Genomic DNA, 16,328 nt, shown 5'->3' with positions numbered 1-16,328 from the left:
GATTTGACTTCGGATCTCCGAGGCAAGGTATCTCCTTGTTTTTGAATCTGAACTCTTCAAGTTCGTTGCGGATTTGGGGATGTTTTTAGAAGGCTTTTGGGTGTTTTCTAGACTAAAATTGAAGGAGGGATGTTAGCTAAGGAGTTGGGGCTCCAAAACTAGGGTTTATAGGGGCTAGGGGAGCTTCTAGACCTACTTCTCTTAGGGTTTATGATTTGATCCGAAAATAGGGTGTGAGCACCTCTATTTATAGATGTTTTTAGGGGTTGATTTGGATAGAGTTAGTGTTTAATTAGAGATCTTTTAATTAGAGTTGTGTTTTAGTTAGACTTATTTTAGATAGAATTGTGTTTTAATTAAAATTGTTTTAGGTAGAATTATGTTTTAATTAAAATTGTTTTAGGTAGAATTGTTTTTAAGTTAGAACTCTATTAGATAGAGTTATTATTTAATTAGATCTCTATTATGACTTTTGGTCTTATTTGATTGATTTTTAATGTTTTGACTTTAGTCTTAATTGATTGACTTTCAATATCTTGACTTTAGTCTTGCTTGATTTACTTTTAATTTTTGGAGAAGGCCCCTTTCATTATTTCTTTAATTCTTTGGACCCCCAAATTGAGGGGTTCTTAAAGAAATATCTCACGAACCCTCAACAATTTTGCCTAAGAACCCGATTGATCGATTTTTTAGGTTCAAAATTTTAAATTAATTTCATTAATGTTTCACTTTAATTATTTAATATTTATTTATTAATTTCGAAATTTTTAATTATGAAAATTGTGAAATTACCGTTTTGCCCCCGGAGAGGACTTTTCATGTTTCAAGTCGGTTTTTAATGTTCCAGGATGTTTTAGAATCGATTTTTCGTAAGGAATTCAATGGAAAATTAGTTTTTGTTATTTATGAAGTTTTTTTGTGTGAAATGGTTGTGAACTTTATGAGGGGCATTTTCGTAATTTTGTCAAATTCTGTTAAATTGTGTGAAATGATTTATTTGGTTCCGATTTGTTATTTTATGTGTTCGAGAGAGTTTTCCTAAGCGTAACGTAGGCTCTAGGGTTGTTTTGAGGTTAGGGATATTTTGGTAATTTGGTAATTTTTAGTGATTTTTATCGTGAAGTTTCTTCTGGTCTGCAAGATGATGATTTCTATGTTTCTGGGGTCGTATTTTCCTAGCGTAGCGTAATTTCTAAGGTTTTGTCAGTTCGAGATACCTCATCCGGATTTCTGAAACATATCTGGTAACAAAATAAAGCATTGGAATACACATCCATCATTGGGAATCATTGCAATCGGGTTGACGAGTTGATTAATCAGGCGGATGCAAAAATGGGGTGTCTACACTACTACCAACAAAATTTAGAGACTCTGGGTTATTAGGGCACATATCTCCTGAATGATTGTCTCCACAAATCTCACATGTAATGGTAGGAGTTTGAATGGCATGAACTCCAAATGAATCAAATTTCTTAGATAACGATGCCACTTGAGCAGTCAAAGCCGTAAGAATATCTAATTCATGCACTCCTGCTGTTCTTCTTGGATTCATCCTCTCTGTATGCTGTTGGAAATTGTTAGAGGCCATCTCCTCCAATAAATTATACCCATCCTCAAATGTCTTCGCCATAAGAGATCCACATGCTGCAGCATCAACAATCGTTCTAATAGATCCAACCAACCCATTGTAGAAAATTTGGATGATCAACCATTCCGGTAGAGCATGATGAGGACATCTCCGAAGTAAATCTTTGTACCTCTCCCAGGCTTCATAGAGAGACTCACTGTCTAACTGCACAAAAGTAGTGATATCATTCCTCAACTTTGCAGTTTTTGACGGTGGAAAATATTTAGCAAGGAACTTTTTCGCCAAGTCATCCCAAGTGGTAATAGATTCCCTTGGCAATGAGTTCAACCAATTCTTCGCCATGTCCCTCAATGAGAATGGAAATAGTCGTAACTGAATAGCATCATCATCAACACCGTTATACTTAAACGTGGCACATATCTCTAGAAAATTAGCTAAATGTGCATTGGGATCTTCAACATGTGAACCCCCAAACTGAGATACTTGTACCATCTGAATAGTAGCCGGCTTGAGTTCAAAATTGTTGGCTTGTATCGTTGGACGAAGAATACTAGTGTGAATCCCATCCATTAATGGAACAGCATAGTCCCGCATAGATTTAGGACCTTCATTACCATTAGTTTGATCGGCCATTGTATGGTGTTGAGAAGCTTCTCGCTTATTCTTTCTATTTCTTTGACAAGTTTTCTCGATCTCAAAATCCAAAGGAACAAGCTTTGAATTCCCTGTACTACGCATACACTAGCCAAACACCTACAAAATAAAGAAAAGTTTGGTCTAAAATCAAATATGATTGAATTAATATTAGCAAAAAGATTAATAAATTAGTCCCCGGCAGCGGCGTCAAAAACTTGTTGTCTAATTTTACGCACGCAAGTATACGTATCGAAACAAGTAATAAAGTGATAAGAAAGTATCGTTCCCACGGAGACTAAATACCAATCTATTGCTAATTACCAATTTATCTCACTATAATTTTATCCAAACAAAAGTAAAAATAGGAATTAAAACTAAACAAGAAAACTAACAGAGAAAATAAACTTGCAGATTTAAAATCAATGAGTGATAAAATCTAGGTTTATAATTTCCCCCAAACAATCCACTTGTTTTAATTCTCCTTCCCTCTATGATAAATTAATCCACTATGGTTGTCATCCAAGAACACTAAATTCTCTACAAGCCTCTTCCGATGGTCATGTAAAAATACCCTTCTAGACTAATTCCCTATATGCCTATGAGAATCAAATCAAGAAGAATTCATTAAGAATAAGTTCTCATAAGGAATGCACATGCAACCTGAGTATATTCCTATCTCAAATTAGCATATGTTAATCTATCTAGGTCATGAACACAAAATAACTCTGCCGATATTATTAGGGTTCACCAAATCAATTCAATTAATGATCAGTTAATCAAATCGCATTAAACATTGGATAAAATAAACAATCACATGTGGGATCATAGAAGAAAGAAAGAAAACTAATCAAATATCATGAATGAGTTCCATTATAACCCTAGAATAGAAATTAGTTCTTCATTGAAAAGAAAACAAAATCACAAAAGTATTTAGTCATTCTTAGATTACAAAATTAAGAGAAGAGTTAAAGTTAAAGAAGATAAAACTCAAGAGCCGATCTCCAATTCCCGTCCTCCTTCTCAATCTTCTGCCTCCAAGAAAAATCCCAAAACTTCTGTCCCCAAATAAGGGTTAAACTTTCCTATTTATAGGTATGGAGTCATTAGGGTTTAAGAGTCCCAAAATCCGTCTCTAATTCGATCACCACAAATTAACGTGTAAAGCTGGAAACGTAAGCAGGCCATGGCCTCCCAATATATCATGCCGCGGCTTGTATTTCTATATTTCTGTTATGCCATTCTTGAATTCCCGCCGCGGCATCGTTTTCTATCAAGCTGCGGCTTGAAAACTTTTTAGCTTGTATGCTTAGCTTCCTTCTTCCGAGAGAACCAATTTGGAGTCAGAATTTCTCCTAAACGTATGCACCTATCCCAATGTTCCATATTGTTCCTAATCTGTAAAATAAGCATAAAAATCAAATAAAAACATATAAACACATAAAAAGTATAAAACTAACTAAACTTAAATAAAAACAACTAAAAGACTCTAAAATTAACAAAATATTATATTTAAAAGTGGTTAATTCGTAGGTATAAAACCTACTCATCAAATAGAAATCTAATAGAACTAGAAAACTACTAAGAGCGTTAGATGTCCTGCATGAGGCCCATTTTCTTTGAAAAAAACTTGTCCTCAAGTTTTTCTTGAAGGCTTTTTTATTTTTCTTATTTTTCATTTATCTCTCACTCTAATTCACTTCTAGTGATATCTGTTCTTCAGACTTTATTTAGAGAATTTAATTGACCATAGCATATCATCTGATAAATTCATCACATAAGCATTATTACTTATCTTCTCCAAGATATGAAAGGGGTGAATTTTCTTCAACTTGGTCTTCTTGTAAATTCTGGCTGGAGAATGATATTTATTAAGATAAATCATTATCAAGTTTCATTTTTCATACCTTTTGAATATTCTATTAACACCGATTTTATACTTTTTAGTAGAAGCTTCAAGATTTTTTTTCAGTTGTTCCTTCAATATGTCATGTTCTTTCAAACTCATTTCATAACGGGACAAATTTGGAAGACTTGCATCGGACACCAAATTGGTGTGGTGTTGTATATTCCTTATATGAGGTAATGAATCTGACATATCCGAAAGAAGAACATAAGAGAATTCATCAAAGAGAGGCCACACTTGATGAAAAATTTAAGTTGGAGGGTCTTGGTTGGAAGGTTGCATTAGCATCGAGAACACTTGACTTGTTGTTTTTAAGTCTTTGGTGATGTTGGTAGAAACAAAACATGTTTAATTCTCCTTGGCCGATTAAGTGGCCTTGAACTTTGAATGGGAAGGGTGTAAGACCACTTTTACACCATTATGCATGGAAGAATAGGTATTGGCTTTACCTCGGTAAGTGACATCATTATCATGAAGCCAAGGCCTTCCCAAGAAAATATGATATGCTCTCATTAGGATGATGTCACAAATAACCTCATCCTTATATTACCCAATATTAAAAGAAAGAGGGCATTGACTTGTCATATTTTCTGAACTTCCACTATCTATAATCAATGACACAACTTGACTTGCACCTTACATGTAATTCGGAAAAGACTATGTCAAGTTGAAGGAGCAACATGTTGTATTGGCATTAAGTTGGGAATAATACAGTTGAGATGTTTACCATCATCCTCCTCATAAGCCTCAGAGATGACAGTCGCATCGGTATCAACATAGAGGTCATTTTTTTCATTGTCATAATCAGCCTCGACTACTAATGTGTTAGTCCTCCGTCACACTTCGAAAGTATGACATACTTTCCCACACTTAAAATACTTATTTTGCTTTGGATGTGCATAGGGATTAGGTTGGTGGGGTATAAGATGTAAATGTGGAGCTTGAGAGGTGGAAACATGGTTGTTGTTGTCATAAGGGGCTGATGATGGGATAGATAAAGTTGATGAGATGGGGGGGCATAATGTGGATAGTTAGACCTCTGATTGTTAGTATAAGAAGTACGAGAATCAAGCATAAATGATTTTACCTTTAGGGCATTGTTTATGACTACATGCAAGTTTGTGTATTGATGCGTAGCTAATTTCTCTTGAATTCTTTTATTCAACCCATTGATAAATGCCCAATAGTTTGGTATTTATTATCTTGAAGTTCATTCCTTGAATGAAGGCGAGAAAAGTTATCAACATATTCTTGTATACTTTGAGACCATTGCCTATAATTTTGTACGTTGATGAACAAAGTTTGGATTGAATCCGGTGGTAAGTATATTTGCTTAAGCAATTACTTCATGGCTGGCCCTAAATGTACTTGTCAAAAGCCTTGATGTTGTGGATCTCGTTGGAGATGGTCCTACCAAGAGGTTGCTGCTCTGGTTAGCTTAAAAGTCACAAGTTTGATCTTCTTATCCTCCAAAATTTCTATGTACTAAAAAAATCGTTCAACATTAGAGATCCAATCAAGAAAGTCCTCAATGTGCAAGAGCTTATTGAATGTAGGAACATCTGCCTTAAGCATATAATCAAAAAATCGTTCTTATTGCCTATTGCTGCGAGGATATGGGGGTGCATTATGCATGAACACATATTCAACCTCTTCAAAATCATGGAAAGATTGATTTGTATGTGGGTGATAATGGCTCGGTCTTGTATTGACTTCGCAATATGGAGGTGGGTGAGTATGGAGAGGGTTAGGGAAAAGTCTATCATGGTCAAAATAGGGATGTTTAATTGGAAAATGGGTAGTATAAGGATTCAATTCATTTATGTAATCTATATATGGGGTTGTTATGGTCATTGAAGTTATTTGATGGGTTTTGAAGGGTACTTGAAGGAATAAGATTAGGAGAAATGTTTTGTGGGAACTGATACGTGGCTGTTAGAGGGTGATGGATTTTATTTTAAGGTTATATGAGTGATGCAGTATGATTAGAAGGTTGAGGAAGGGTGATATGAGGTGTGGAAAGTGGTACGATTTGGGCAAAATCAAAATTATGAGTAAGATTCTAGTTTTGAAGGAATTCAACCTCTCTAAAAGAGTTTCTACTGACTGAATTATGAGGGAAATTGTGGGAGGGATGGTGGGAACCCTTTGGGTCTTTATCTCTAGAAGTTTTCTTATATTTCTCCTTCTCAATAGTGTTGAGAACCATGCCTTGAACATGGGACTCTAACATAACCATAATTTTGTTGGTGATTCTTTATTCAAACTTCTCCAATTTGATTTCCAATTGAGTTTCTAGATAAGAATCTGTGATAAAATAACTTTCTCCATCCATTTTTTATGGATCGTAATAAGAGCTCTGATACCACTTGACGTAGCGGAAGTGTGTGAATCAATAGATTCGATAGATTATGTTCAATAAAACACTCAAAATCAATTTGAATCAATAGATTCAATTAATAAATAAGCAATAGCTTGAAAGAAAATAAAACATAAACTAAAAAATAACTAAAAGAGAAAAGATAATTGAATTGATTATTGATTGATTGATTATTAATTTTCGGATTTTGAACTCCTTGTATAGATAACTCCATCATAACAACTTGTAATCTTACTAAAATACTAAAAATTAATATTTCTAACCTATTATAACATAATACTATCTTTTTAATCCTATTAGAATTCAAATTAGAGATTTCTAAATACTTTTAATATAGTCAAAATGATAAAAACAAATTTAAAACAAATTAGAAATTAAAAAGGAATTGTACTCCTAACATAACTATGAAATATAAATCCTACTAAAAATAGAAATCTAATACAATTAAAAAACTACTTAAGGTTGTAGATGTCTTACATCAATCTTCAACTAATTCTCCCAAATATTAATGATAACATAAGGGAGTGAAATAAATACAAAAGGACATATGTCATGGGGTAAAAAGGATTCTACCAAAATTTTGATGTGCGCAACCTACCCACTTCAAAGTTTGAACTTATGTATTACCTCTATTTACATTTCCTAGCTTGGAAAATCCCTTGGGGGTTGTGTTTTTCCCTTCTCTAAAGCATTAATAGTGCATTAGACCTCCTTTAGCTAAGTTAAGTGTTTTACCTCCATTTACATTCTCTAACTTGGCTTAGACCAATAGCTAAGTTGTTGTGACATATTGCAAAACAACTTTGAGGTGGTGAGGTCAAGTCAAACTTACCCATAAAAAAAAATATTTTTTAACTTATTGTGGTGTTGATACCGTGACTTGACCTTCAGATCTTCAATGGAACCAAATAAATATTTAAAAAAAAAAAAAAAAATTAAAATGTAGTTATGAAATATTTATCATAATATTGTTTTTGCCCTTGCATTTGAGCTTTAATTTAAGATACCACTATATTTTCAACTAGTTACATGCCCCATTTGCCCCCACCTCAATTTTTTGAAGGTGATATTGTCCCTTGACTTGGGACTTGTCTCATAGACTAATTGGAAATGATCTAAATACCCTTTTCTTCAATTTCTAACCAAAAACCTTTGAATTTTCTCTCCAAAATCATTCAACTTCAAGCTCTTCAACTTTACCATTAATTATAATTTGCCCCCACTAAAAGAAAATCATGGCACCACCCTTGTCCTTGTTGATGCATTTTACAATGTACATAGAATCTGCACAAACTAATGAATATATAGTTGCAAATGATTTCATTAAATAAGCGACTACTTTGATAATGAAGTGATCGCCTTCCTTTTTTTTGACTCTCTTTAAAATTAATCGTCGAAAGTTCTAGATCTTAATAGAACTAATGAATACCCATGATTACGACAAAAAACAAAGTGCAAAATGTAGGTTTTAATGATTTTAGCATCATTTTTTTAGAAGAAATACTTAATGAGATTCATTGGAAACTAGTGATTAGTGATGATAAATTGATAATATAGCTATAGTTATACCCTTCAAAGAAAATGATACTACAGCTACCATAATATAGCGATAACTATGATATTGTAGTGATCAGTTAGATACCATAGAGATCGCTTTGATATTGTAGAGATCATTTCCATATTATAACGATTATTTTTATGTACATAAGTAATAAAACCCAGGCAACATTGTTCACAAAAAGGTTATATATAAAAAAGTAAGCTTTTTATTTTAACTTTATTGGCTCAATTTTTGCTAATGTTAGCATGTTTTAATCTTGAAGTAAAAAAAAAAGGTACCCTTCTAAAAAAAGATTAGGAAGCAATCTCTTTCATAATTAAATTGGCCTCATAGTAACGACATTATTCTGATGTCACATAATTTATCCAGCTTTAGATTTACTATTATAGTTGGAAAAGAAATAGAACTTATCGGTGGAAAATGGATAACGGATAATGTAAAAAAATTGAGGTGAAAATTGGTGTCAACAACCTAGAGTTTGGGAAGAAAGTGAAAAGTAATAAAATTGAGTCATGCCAGGGTAGCATTGTGAGGGACATCATGGGGGACATTTTCTGATCTCGATAAAAAGCATGTATGATTCCTACACACTTCCACGTCAGAAATGTCCCCCCATGATTTTACTTGAGCATTATCCAATAAAATTAAGGTTAAAAAAAAAGTACTTTAAGGTAAGAAAGCTCAGCATTATCCAATAAAATTAAGGTTAAAAAAAGTATGTTAAGGTAAGAAAGTCGGGTAAAACTAACAAATTTGATACCAAAAATGCTAGAAATCATCAGATTGGAAGGTTATAAATCGCAAGGTGAAATTTTTTTTTATGATTCAAAAAATTTCACTCCATTGTCGTGGCAAGTGCACATAACCGTACATATTTTTCCTTGTGTATCCTGAAGAAAAAGATCTATGGTTCTATGCCCTTGCCATGTTGACCGAGTGAAAATTTTTGAATAAAAAAATCACCCCTCTTTCATCTCAGGAGCAAATTCCTTGTTTCAAATAGATAGGAGTAACATGATTTCGAGAATAGAAAAGAGTAAAAACCCCAAAATCTTGTACTTTGCATATCCCATCTATCCATCCATAGATGGGACTTTGCATGTCTCGTTCCTACAACAACAAATGTGGCCTGACATATTTTCGTTGGATTTAAAATAGAGTCGTGATAATCTGACTCCCTTTTTTGTACGCTTCCTTCATAGAATCGTAGATCCTTTGTTTCGAGATACACGAGTGAAAAAGATTTATGACTCTGTGAACTGCTAGGTGAGGGAGCGTACAAAAAAGGATATCAGATTATCATTAGTCTTTAAATATATAGGACTGCGAGCACGACTTATTCAACCTCATCATAGAAATTATTCAAATTACAAAAATATCCTCAGTACTTGCTACATTAACATACATATGAATTTAAAAATATATATATATATCTCTATCAAAGGATATATATATATTACTTTGACAGGCTTCCCATACCATCCCACCATGCACTTATACAGCAGTTAAATAACCACTTTTTTTGTGGAGGGGCATATACAGATTCGAAGTCTTGACGTAGGGAGCAAACCCAATTAGTTTTGCCATCTCAGCTAATGTCTGGTGGGTTAGTAACCTACATATTGGAATTATAAAAACACTCATCATCAAATAAGCAATTCAAATTACAAAAAAAAAAAAAAACTTTGGTACTTGTTATAATAACATGCGTGTGTGTGTGTATATATATATATATGAATTTAAAAAATACCTACATGATGAGGGGTATTTTTGTAATAAAATTGATTGGGAATATTTTGTAACTTTCATATGCAAGTAAATGTTATGATGAGATTTATTTTAGTGAATTCATATGAATGTTATTGCAATAAGTATTGAGGGTTTTTTTAACAATATAAAAGTTTCTTTAATGAGGGATATTTTTATAGTTTCAATAGACAATTTAATGCATCTTGGAGGAGGGTATTGTCATAAATTTAGGTGTATTTTTCTGTACCCAATACTGAGGGTACTTTAAAATTCGATTAATTCCCTTAACAAGGGATGTTTTAGTAATGTTGATATGCATAAGTTGGAGTCAAATAATTTTGCAAATGATTTGCGATGCTTTTTCTATTGCAAATTATTTACTGAAATTTATTAAGATTTTAGATGATTCATGCAAATTTTTGGCAATGGAAATCTTTTGCATTGTACAACCAAGCCCGTGATTTGCATTAATTGTGTAACCAATTTAATTGATTTTAGAAATTTTTTTACATTTTCAAATGATTTGCAGCATCAAAGCATGGCCTTCGGACACGACTGAAATGTTTGGGACCAAATCATTTGGACCTAGACTAATATGCCAATATGCCATGCACTTAGTCCAGCAATTGAAGTTAAGGGTCTTCTCTCTTGCAGGACTTATAGATTTGATCGAACTCAAATCCAACGGTTCACATTTTCTGATTAGAGATATTATTGAAGTTTTATTAGATAACTAATTAGATTAATTTTGATTTGATGTAAAGGCTCTAGATTATAATTTCATGTGTTCATATGATGGAGGAGCTGAGATGAGGATTGTCAAATTGCAACAGAGACTCAGAATTTGATTTGGTTCAGGATTTGGGCTTTGATACGGATTCGGTTTGATAACCTTTCGGGTCTATTTTGAATCAAGCATTTTTCTGGTCTGATAAAAGGACCCGATCCGATAAAATGTAAGAGAGAGAGTGTGTGAATTATATTATATTTTGTTTAAAAATACTGAATTTATTTATATTTTGTATATCAAATCAGATTTGATCCGATACAGACTCGATCCAATGGTTGTTCTTAAATCAAATTTGGATCTCACCATTGAGATTTGAGAAAAACCCATTTCGAAAAGGGTCCAATCCAACTGATATTGGGTCAATTCCAGATCTAATCCAATCCTTCTGATGAAATTTAAGAAAGTATGGGAATTATATTGTGTATTTTGTTTAAATATATGGAATTTATTTATATTTAATTTTGTTTATCAAATCAGATTTGTTCCTGGACTCCATCCTATGATATCAGATTGGATTTGGATCCTACTATTGAGATTTGATAAAAACAACCCAATCCAACAAGGGTCTGAATCGATTCTCATTGGATCAAATCCAGGTCCAATCCAATCCTTATCGGATTGTATCCGATTTATACTAATAAAGCACCGCTTGACTCCCATTAAAATCAATTGCGTTTAATTGGTTTAAACCAAAGCCAGCATGATTGTACACTTTACAATAATGGAAAAGTTCGTTTAGCCATATAGACTTAATGAGTAATATTTCTTTTTATCACTGATGCTGGGGTGACATTGGAATTACTGCGATTCTGACATGGAGGTGCACAAATAACAGTAAATACTTTTATTCATATCTCGAGGAAACATATCTACGGTTATGTGTGCACTCCCAAGTCAGAAATGCGAGAATCGCAGTAAATCACAACGTCACCTCCAGCATGACTCTCCTTCTTAGGTTGTATTGCATTTAAAATGAAAATTAAAAACAAACGAAAAACAAAGTTTAATGATCATCAATCAAGTTTAAATGACAGATCAACTATCCCATCAGAAAACCTAATTTTTTGAAGAGTCTAGATCGTATGTACCCATGGTAGAGGATTGAAACCTTTCTCCCACACCTTAACACATGCCACATGAGGCATAATCTAAGGAAATTTTAAAAAGAGATATTTTAGACACCAATACCTTGGATTGGGGCTTACGTGACATGTATTGAGATGCGAGAGGAGTTTCACTTCATAGGATTTGAAATCAATTCCATGTGAGTTGAAATTAGAAGCGATCAGTGTGAATCTCATATGGGTAATAATGTATCTTAGATATCCCTAATTATATTAAGTTTAAATGCAAAGATGAGGGAATTTGTGACATCTAAATTTTGGTGTTGAACCACTTCTACTCCACCTTCTCTCATTATAATCATAACTAGAATGTGTCATGTGCAAACAAACATATATCTCAAGGCTCATTCATGATTTAAAATATTGACTAATGGGTTTTTTAAAATTACATAGTAAAATTGATATTTTTGTAATTTTTGAAAAACTAACCAACAAGAATATAGGTTGTAGGTTGTAAGTTTTCTGATTTTTGACTAAAATGATTATAATTATATTAAGTTTAAATGTAAAGTTGGGAGTTTTGTGAGATCCAAATTTTGGTGTCAAACCACTTTTACTCCCCTTATCTCATTATAATGGTAAAGAAGATAATGAGAGATGGTCGAATGAGAATTTGTTGATACCAAAATTCAGAAAATCACAAATACCAAAATTCAAAAAACCACAAATGCCTCCACTTTTACATTTAACCTCACCATTATCTAGGTCATTTGTGTTGAACAAAATTACAATCCCACAACTATGGGTGGCAATGGGTTGAGCTGCCGTGTTTGTATTGATTTGAGGTAGAGGTATTTTAAAAATATACCCAACCATTTAATAATCATGTCAAATCATAAAATTCAAACATGACTCGACCCGTGTAATTCGTTAAATAAAATTATAATCTTAAGTGAAAAAAATAAGTGTCATTTCCACTATCAAAAATAAATAGTATTACTAAGAATAAAGTCAGACGATCATAAACCAATATCTACCAATTAAAATTAAGTATTTTTTAAAATAATAATAATAATGGTAAAGTTCTTTGAATTTTGTCCTTTACATCCCTGTTGCATCATGTTTTTGGATGCCATAAGGCAATACAATCAAGAAATTTTTCTTACTAAATTAGTAAGGAAAGTATTTTTCTTTTCCAAACTAAAAGTTTAACCTTTAATTATTTGGAAAATATCAAATACCCTATATATTTTATAAAATTTGAAAAAAAAAATTCTACAAAATCTAGTAAAAAATTGGTGATTTTAAAAATCCTTTAAATAATTGTTCAAATTTGAGATACCTCCTATGTATCATGATTTAAAACGACGTGTTAATTAAACGTGACAAGTTGATGCCCATAACCTGAACACGACATGTTTAATAATCGTGATAGACTGGTCAACACTATTGTGACTCAAATTCAGTTAGGCTTGATTGAACCCACTAATTTGGTGTCATTTTTTGGTCATGTTAAGATGTTCCTACCCACAACCTTGGTAACTACATTAATTTTTAAGTTCTTAAAATTACAAAAATATCATTTCTATTATCTTATCTACAATATAAACTTAGATAATATTTTAAATTAAAAAAAAAATTATAATATATTAAATGATAGATATGATGTATAAAAAGTTAAAATCATGTCTAAATACTAATTTTTGTAATACATGTACACATGTCACCTCCTAGTAAAAATATATGTACAAGTGTTGATAAAATGACCATCACCTACTAATTCTTGAAGACTTACCAACTTGCTTACCAAGAACAAAAGAAAACAAAATATATACTACAATTTAAATACTTTCTCACATTTTATCAATTGATGGCCCCTATCACATTGTTAGTGAATAAGATGCATCACACAAAGATACATGAGGTGAATAGTATCGTTGTCACTGCATCATTACAAATGGAAGATTATGATGGAGAAGCATACATTTATCATTATGAATTAAGGTTTTCTTAACAAGTGCTCAAAGGCACACGTTAGGATTCATTAAATACACCTCCAAACATTATTTTTCTATGAAAAAGGCCCTCAAAAAAATTCCTATAAAAAATATCTCCAAATGTTTATTTTCAATTAGTATTTAATGCAATTTAGCATCTGCCCTTAAGACACACGTTAATAAAACTCATGAATTAACATCCTTTATATCAGGAAGTATTAGTGATTGGAATCTTTAAAGGGAAAATTATTGAAAGAGGGTTAGACATTTTAATATTATCAAAAAATAAAATATTTTTTTACAAAATTACCAAAACAAATTAAGTCGTTGGACAGTCCAATGTTTTAAATGGAGGCTATATTGTGGGGTGTTAAAGAAAATTATTAAAACACTCGATAGTACAATGTTTTAAGCATTCAGAGAGCATTTTTGGTAAAATAATGTATTTTAACACATTAAAATGTTGGACAGTCCAGCGAGTTACTAAAACGTTGGATTGTCGAACGACTTAATTTGTTTTTATAATTTTTGTAAAAATAGATTTTTTTTTGTAAATCTTAAAATCTATAACACTTTTTTAGTAATTTTCCCATATTTAAATGATGAGAATTATTTAGGTTAATATAGAATGTAGGATCAATTATTTAGGTTAATCAATTGGATCAGTTTTTGATCTTTCAGCCATTGCCCCAATGTAGGATCAATTTGATATGAATTATTTAGGTCAATCAAATTGATCCTCGATGATACGTGCGTTGACTGATCTTATAAATTAAGATAGAGCTGAGTGACATTTTGCAACCCCAGTAGTTCAGACAGCACAGAATTGTTCTCTACTTTTAGATTTCTTGGCCGAATTGGTCACCTAAGTTCTAAATGAGAGCCATCAATTGATGTCTCCCTCTCCTCTATATTTACGTGTACGGCTATTCTTTATATATACACTTGGAGAAAAAATTGTCCCATCTGATAGTTCTTAGGATTTCTTAGTATTTTAAGAGAAGAAACTTTTTTTTTTCCACTCTGCCAGGCTGCGGGTACCATCCCAGCGCATGTACAACAGGTAAATAATCATCTTTTTTGTGAAGTAGCATATAATAATTTGAAGTCACGATGTGGGGGAGCAAACTCAGTCAGTCTTGCCATGTCAGCTAACCCCTGTTGGATTAAGAGAAAAAACTTATTTAATAAATTTAAAGATTAATTTACATTTTTTTGAATAAAAAGGATTAAAATTCATATTGAGAGTATCTGATAAGTTAAGAATTCATCTTATGTTTAGAGATTTCTTAGTATTTTGATCGAGAAAAAAAAAGAAGCAGCAACAGCAAGAACTGAGTTCTCAGATTGAGATCAATCCGTACAATTTGAACGCTCAAAATCATTAATGTAAATTGACAAAACAAACTAAGTCATGTTGGAGTGACCTCAAGATAAGACCTCATATCTCACATCTTGACGTGAAAGTGGAAAGGAATCATATATACTTTCACTCTTATCCTGAGGAAAAGTATCTATAGTTCCCATACATATTCACGTTAGGGTGTGTGATGTGAGGTTCAATCTTGAGGTCACTTCAGCATTATTCAAACAAAAAACTGGCAATCATTCCATGCTTGGTTGCTCCTCTGTGGATTATAATTTGTTGGTTCTTAGTTCCCCTACTATAATTGCTACGACGACTAATGAATCAAATCTCACGTACCCAACTAGTACCAATTTGATAAGAGTCAAATTCGATCCAATAATTTATTGAATCTAACTCTTCTCATTTTTGTATTTTTCGCACTTAAAAGATTTTGATTTAAGAGATTCGGTGACAATTGGATCAAGTCATCATTGATTCAAACTGCCAACATAAATGTGCTTAAAAGAATTTGTCATTTTATATTTTAGTGCAAATGTAATGGTGCATTGTAAAACAAAAATATCATTACACATGCATAGTCACCATGATTTATTTATTTGTTACACTAAAAGACAAAATAATAAATATTTTTAAATGATATATTTATAAAAATTAAAAAATTAGTGAAACTTGCTAATCTTCCATGAAGTCTTGGACATATATACAAATGTATAATATGTTTGGTTGTCAAGTATTAGTGGTAATCATCATAAGGTGAAGGTGGGTTTTGAACTCAAGTCATGATCTCGATACTCACAAGCTTTTAACCAATGTGTATGAATGAATCAAAGACCTTGTAGAACTTGGATGAAGGTCCTCATTTGGGCCACATATACTATCACATTGTTTTGAATAGCACCTCAAATCAACACTATAGAGTTCATGATTTAGATTAGTTTTAAAATAAAATGTTAAAAAAAATATTGACCCAATCAATCTAAGAAAATAAATTAGTTTCTCTCCATTTCTCTTATTTAGATTGTTATGCGAGGAGAAGAGAAAAGAATTGAAGAGAACAAGAGACAAATAAAATATGAGTTTTCTTTGTCTCCAAAAGTGAAGAGAAATCCTCTTAAAATATTTTATAATTTCAACTTTGCCCTTAGATTTTTTTTAAAGATAATTTAAAATTTCAAAGTTATCCTAAGTTCTCTCAAGTCAATTCAAACATGGTAGAGAGAAATTGAGTTTTTCTTCTCTTATCTTCTTTTATCTTTTCTTCTCTTAATGAGTTTTCTCTCAATCCAAACAT

The 16,328-nt window shown here is 32.1% G+C and overlaps 1 non-coding gene across 1 annotated transcript; it reads left to right on the top strand.

The window, feature by feature from the left end:
• Positions 1–1,718: 1,718 nt before the first annotated feature.
• LOC147406487 (small nucleolar RNA R71) lies at positions 1,719–1,825 on the top strand. The gene has a single exon (XR_015177168.1). It is a non-coding gene; the product is annotated as a small nucleolar RNA R71 (small nucleolar RNA).
• Positions 1,826–16,328: the final 14,503 nt, after the last annotated feature.

Source organism: Akebia trifoliata, chromosome 3, assembly GCF_017979445.1.
Source record: "Akebia trifoliata isolate Shusen 1 chromosome 3, ASM1797944v1, whole genome shotgun sequence".
NCBI classification, from domain to species: domain Eukaryota; kingdom Viridiplantae; phylum Streptophyta; class Magnoliopsida; order Ranunculales; family Lardizabalaceae; genus Akebia; species Akebia trifoliata.
The sequence above is the reverse complement of the archived record's forward strand: the minus strand, read 5'-3'. Positions and strand labels throughout refer to the sequence as shown.